Raw genomic sequence first — 6482 nt, 5'->3', positions numbered from 1 at the left:
CCCCAGGGAAGTGTAGGATGTTGGATGGGTTGTTGTGTGGGGTGAGAGGCAGTGCTGAGTCTGTTCTTCGGGGTGCTTCCCATTTTCCTTTGGAGAGTTCCTATAGAAATATGGATATGAGACAAAAGCCTAATGTCCCAAGGGAACAAGGAGCAATAGCCAGAGCCCAAGGAGAGCTGCGGTCTCTCACTTGTAAATCCCAGCAAGCTGGGATTCAAGGCAGCAGATAACAGCTTCTCCTGCAGGTGCCCTGTTCTTTGATCCCTTGCTTGGGATGTTATCAGCTAGCATTTGTGTAAACCTAGTGTTAGGCAATGGTGGACGTCCATAGAGAAAGTAGTTTGTGTTCACCAAGGTAATTATGCCCATTCCTTAACCTGCCTTTAGCCCTCAATAAATGTGAGATGCTTCTGTGGCTCTGGGCTCACTTGGAGAGAGACTGATCTCAGTGAGACCTCTGAAGCTATCTTCATTGGGACTTCTTGTCATTTCTTTCGGCACCGACTCATAACTTACAAGTTTCAGCTGGCTACTGGGCACAGGGGAGACTATAGGGCACCAGGCCCTTTGATCCATCTGCCACCTAGTATAGGGCCAGCACAGGCAGAAAGGCACTTTCAGTGAGTGGGAGCAGTTTTGTCCCACCATGCCCTTTGATGACCCCCATGCCATGCTGTGCTCCTAGTGAAGCCTGCTTCACTGTGCAAGGTGTCAGGGTCCAGTGTATGGAGCATGAAGAGATGAGGCCAGCTGGAGGAGTGTGGAGGCGATGAACAGGGTTTTAAGCAGTGCCTTTCATATTGTACTTTTTTTTTGTAATTAGTACAGGGTCTATAGGGTCTCACTACACAGATCAGATTCATAGTGCTCCTCCTGTTTTCAGCCTCCCAGGCACTGAGATGACAGTTGTGCACCACCATGCCCAGTCTCAGTGTGCCCCGGGATGGCAGGGCAGCATGGCTTGCCGGGGATCGAACCCCTAAACCCCAGCTGCTGCGCTCTGCCTAAGCAGGCGCTTTAGTCCACTGAGCTGTCTGGCCAACTCTCATATTGTACTTTAATATCAAGGAAATAGGGTCTCTAACCAATCACTGACTGCTGGGCTGAGACCTGAGGAGAGGTGACATTGAAGACCAGTGTTAACATCTGGGGAAGGGTTTTGAAAATAAACCCTGGGCATTGGTCCTATAATCCTGACCAAGTGGCCAGGAACTTACAGAGATCACCTTCTGAGAGCAAATCTCCCAGTGCCTGCTCCAGGGAGGCCAGCAGTACGCGGCTGAGCCCATGGGCCCAGGCAGCAGATGCATCTTGCCAGGCTCCTGAAGGCAGGGCGGCTTGTCCGAATGGGAGCAGGCACGTGTTCCCACGTGGATCTACTCTCCTTAGCGCCACACCTGTGGGCTACGAATGCCTCTGTGTCCAACCTGTGGCCTCGTGTTGGATGGTGTCTCTTCCTGGGCTCACGATGCACCCTTTTTGATCTAGCTTTCTCACTCTTGCCTCTATATCCTAGTATGGGTCGGTCATGCTAGCCTCTTCCAAGGGTCAGAGTTATTTGTGTGTTTGTTGTTGCCTTGAGACAAGATCTTACTTTATAGTCCAGGCTGGCCTCGAACTTGCACAATCCACATGTCTCCTGGGGCATGCGTCACCTCTCCTGACTCCAGATTTACTCTTGGCCAGGCCCTTTATGTTGCTGTCCCTGCTGCCTGGGAAGTAACATCCTTGCTTGGTACCTTGTCTTGTATTATTGATGTCTCACTTCACCTACGTCAGCCCTCAGCAGGCCCTTCTGCGTCCACATAATTTATAGTGGCTTCCTCAGCAACTAATTTTAAACTTTTTTTTGTGGAACCGGGGATTGAACTCAGGCCCTTGAGCTTGCCAGGCAAGCGCTTGTCCTACTGAGCTATTGCCCCAGCCCCTCTTTTAAACTTTATATAAATTTCATTGTTTTTATTTTCCTCACAGTATTATTGTTCCTTTTTGAGGAAAAACAGGAACAAAATTGTTCCAGAGAATAACCTCTGTATCCAGCAACTATTGAACACCTTCCGTTCACCTACGGTTCTCCTCTGGAAATGCCGTGCATGGAGAGTGAAGGAAGATGGGATGTGTCAGGTTAATGATTTTGGTGGAGGTGAGGTAATGACTGAGGAGAAACAGCAGCAGCCCTGAGGAGCAAAGTCTGAAGTTGCAGAAGGTGAGGGCCTTGCGGGGTAGCATTAAGGCATGCTGGTAGTTATAAATAGGAAATTGAAGGAAGGCTCATTGAGCAATTCTTACAGGAGGAGAAAAGTACACTAATTACGGGATTGCATGCTGTGTCTCCAGAAAGATCAGTGGTTATTTCAAGATTGTATCTCTTGTGTGATGAGCTTGCAGAGTCCCGTAGGCCGTCGTCCCCGCTCTGCGTGGTGCTCCTCTGTGTGGAGAAATCCTATATATAACATCGTCTTCAAAGCCAGCCGGAGTATACACTGGTGGTTGGCGTCCATCGCAGGGTGTGTAGTTGCAGTCTGAGGTGTGCAGCTCGAGCCCCATTGGTCCCTGTGCTCAGGAAGGCGCTGTGCTTGCCCCTAAGATTCACAGGCAGAGTGGGACTATAGAAATGGGTACGCAGTAGGAGAGTCTTTATTTGGAACAGAGGGAGGGTGCTCTGCCAGGGCCCTGTGCAACCCATCCTCACAGCACGAGGCATGAATGATCTCCCAGGGCTGAGGGCCATGTTGCTCTGGGTTCTTAGCTGACTGGGGTGCCCAGGGAGCAGGGCATTTCCTGAAGAGTACACTCGGGACTTCTGTTCTTTGCGCTTGCCCTTTCTCCCGGTCACAAAGCTTGGCTTCTCTTGGGGACTATCCTTCCCCAGCTTCCAGTTCATATGGGTCATGGGTTTGGCCGCACCCACTCAGTTATTTTTGAAACTGGGGATTCAACCCAGGGCCTTCACACTGAACTTCATCTCCAGCCCTTTTTATATTTTTCTTTGTGACAGAAGTCTTGCAAGTCTTCCAGCTGGACCGTAAGTTAATGGTCCTTCTGCCTTAGCCTCCCCCTGGCGTGCACCCCCGTGCCCAACTACACCCACGCAGATTCTCACAGAATCCTGTCCCACTGGCTTCAGTGTTTGGTGTGAGAGTGGAAAGTGACCCAAGATGGCCCAGTAAACTCAAGTCCAGGACTTGAATTGGAAACACTGGAAAAGAGAAGTCCTCATCCTGTGCGACTTGAACGGAGGTTATCTACCTGGTGTGGTAGGGAGCCCACCCGAGGCTGGAAGACACCTGAAGGGGAAGGGACCACAGAGGGCCTGGGGTGAAGACGGAACAGGCCGGCTCTTGCTCCTGATGATGGGCCCTGGTCTGTGTGTGCTTCCGCTGCGCGGCCGTGCCTCCAACTTACCTTTCCTTGTGACTCTAGGCTGTCTTGTGCTTCTCTCAGTTGGAGCTGCGTGTCCTCGCAAGTAGGAAATCCTTACAGCTTTGTTCCTTCTTTGGTAATGAAATTTGCTGTTACCATTCACCATCTTTCTTCCTGGACAGAGCCCTGGTTATGAATTTTCTGATTCATTAATAAAGGTATTTTATGAACCAATAGTGCATCTATTGCTGTGAGCTAATAAATAGCTTTCTTTTCATAACTTTAAGTTTATGTTGAAATAGAATTGGCCTACGTATATGCATTGAAGATCTACCCAGGTCTTTCAAATTTCTGCCTGAGTTGCTGACGACTCCTCCACAATTCCAGTGTTAGAGAGGTGTACACATTTGCAGATTCAGTTGCTTACAGCTTGGCCTTGGAACTCTGAGCCACAATAAAAATTAATAAAAATTGGCAATCATGTTTATTTTATTTTGTATTTTAGGGAAGGGTCTACAGGGTGTTCAGGGTCTCACTACTAGATCGGACTCGTAGTGATACATCCGTTTACAGCCTCCCAAGAGCTGGGATTACAGGCGTATGCCACCATGCCCAGTCTCAATTACATCTCAGTGTACCCCGGGGTTGGGGCTGGCATGGCAGGCCTGGGGCTCGAACCCCTGGCCCCTGTGCCTACTTGCAGGCACTTTAATCCACTGAGCTATTTGGCGGGCCCTTTGGCAATCATGTTTATGCCACTAAATAGTGTTAAGCATCAACCCTACAGTATTGGGTGATTTATGATACTCTGTGTGTGTGTGTGTGTGTGTGTGTGTGTGTGTGTGTGTGTGTGTGTGTGTTTTGTAGTTAGGGTCTCTCTGTAGCCCATGCTGACCTCAAACTTGTGATGCTCCTGCCTCAGCCTCCCAAGTTCTGGTATTATAGGCCTGTGACACCACCTCTAACTGATCCTCTTTCTTAAAGCAATAGAGGATGGAAAATTATGCACAAGAAAAGCTGTATTCTAATTCAAAATGTAATTATTAGGATGAAAAACTATTTTCTCCCTTAAAAATATCTCTTTGCAGTTAGGATTACTAAATTTGCAGTACAGTGCTAAGAATTTCATCCGAGACAGCACAGATCACTAACTCATCTGCATTGCGCAGGCTGGGGGAAAAGCATTTGCGGAAGAAGGAGGAGGCCGTATGAAAGCTACAAAAACAAAACGTCACAAGTGCGCTTGACACAAGTGTATTTGTCCCAAATAGCAACCAATAAAGCAGTGCTCAGCCAGGGCGAAGGGGAAGTGTGTAGGGGTCAGGGCTGGTCACCAGCGTGGAGGAGACCCTTGGAGTTAGGCACAGGACACCGACGCATAATCCTGCACTGGGAAAATAAAAAAAGCCAGCCACCCAGTTAGTGCTGTGATGAGCTCAGTGAACTTCTTGGCTGCTGGGACATGGGAGTTGAAAGAGTACTGAGGATGGGGAATGACTGGCTGCTCACAGGCATGGAAATGTCCTGGGATGGCTGACAGTGGCTGCACAACATTCTCAACATGCGAGAAAACTGTTGAATTTTGGGCTTTTGATTTTGGATATTGAACCTAGGACTTTGCACTGAGCTACTTCCCCAGCCATTTTGTTTGGGTTTTAAGAAAGGATCTCTACGTTTGCTGGCCAGACTGGGGTTGAACTGAATTGCACACAGTATAAATGTGAATTTTATGTTGTATGGCTTTCATGTTAATTGAAAAAGAAATATTTTGAAACTCCATTCTAATGGATTATTGACAGTAAGCCTATTTTCTAATAGAAAGTGACATTTACCCCACTGTGGGACCTCTGGAAAGCGCTTGCTCCCTGGACAAACGCTCTGATATTCCATCTCTTCTGCTCTCTATAGGTGAAGTTGAGCCTCTTTCTACAGATTAGGCTGTGGGTCTAAACTTTACACTAAATTGCAGTATTAGCAATTGCTGTACAAGAATGACTTTGCGACACACACCTGTAATCCGAGCACCTGGGAGGCTGAGGCAGAAAGATCGCTGTGAATTTGAGGCCAGCCAAAGATACACAGTGCATGTAGTTAAGGCCAGTCTGAACTACAGAGCGAGACCCTGTCTTTAAAAAAAAAAAAAAAAAAAATTAAGAGATACTTATTTTATGCAGAAGCCCTTGGTTTAAATAGATTTTTTTTTTTTTTTTTCGTGGAACTGGGGATTGAACTCACGCCCTTGCGCTTGCCAGGGAAGAGCTTGTTCCACTGAGCCATCTCCCTGGTCCCATAAATAGAAAATATTAAAACTTTATAAAGTCCTTAATAAATTTAGTGTTGACATTTGGAAACAAGGTTAAAAATATAGCTGTGATTACAGTACCCTTCCTTTAGTTATGGGGAAAACGCTGTTTGACATTTTCAGAGGTTGCAGCTGGGGTGCTCTCCTGCGGTGGTTAATTGCAGGTGATTCAGGGAGACTGCGTCGTGTTCCTGGCTGTCCTGCCAGCGCTGGGTCTGAGGGTTCGCCTCTGCCACGACTCCGCAGCAGCTCACGGGAGCAGCAGGGCATGAAGTTCACTTGATTCAGGAAACGTGGGCATTTGCTGCCTGCTGACTCAGTCTGCCCCTCTGGGAAAGCGGCGTCCTCGTCACTCTCCCCTCCCCCCACCTGACCGGGGCCACGCCCAGCTGCGCATGCGACCCAGCCTGGCGGATCATGTTCTGAGCCTTGCTTTTCTGGCCCTGTAAGTTGTTCAGGAATGGTCACCAGTATGTAGTGCCTACCAGACTACTCCAGTTCTTCCTGAGGATTTCTCTAAGTAAAAGCTACGATGGAAGGCCAGGTGTGGTGGCACACGCCTGTGCCCAGCCCTCGGGAGGCTGAGGCACGAAGATTGCTGCCAGCCTGAGCTGCATAGTGAGTTAAAGGTCAGTCTGAACTGCTAACAAAAACAAACAACAAAACACTCTATTAGGGAACTAACTCCTTCCTTCCAGGGCCATAAAAGTAGAGTCAGCCCCAGGGGCGCGGTGGCCAAGCCTTTAGCTTTGGGGAAATAAAGGGAATACCCTTAGAAAAAGGGAAGAGGAGAGAGAGCAAGCTGCGGTGGCACAGG

This window comes from Octodon degus, unplaced genomic scaffold (assembly GCF_000260255.1).
Source record: "Octodon degus isolate 3935 unplaced genomic scaffold, OctDeg1.0 scaffold00004, whole genome shotgun sequence".
Taxonomy (NCBI): domain Eukaryota; kingdom Metazoa; phylum Chordata; class Mammalia; order Rodentia; family Octodontidae; genus Octodon; species Octodon degus.
Note: the sequence above shows the minus strand (reverse complement) of the source record.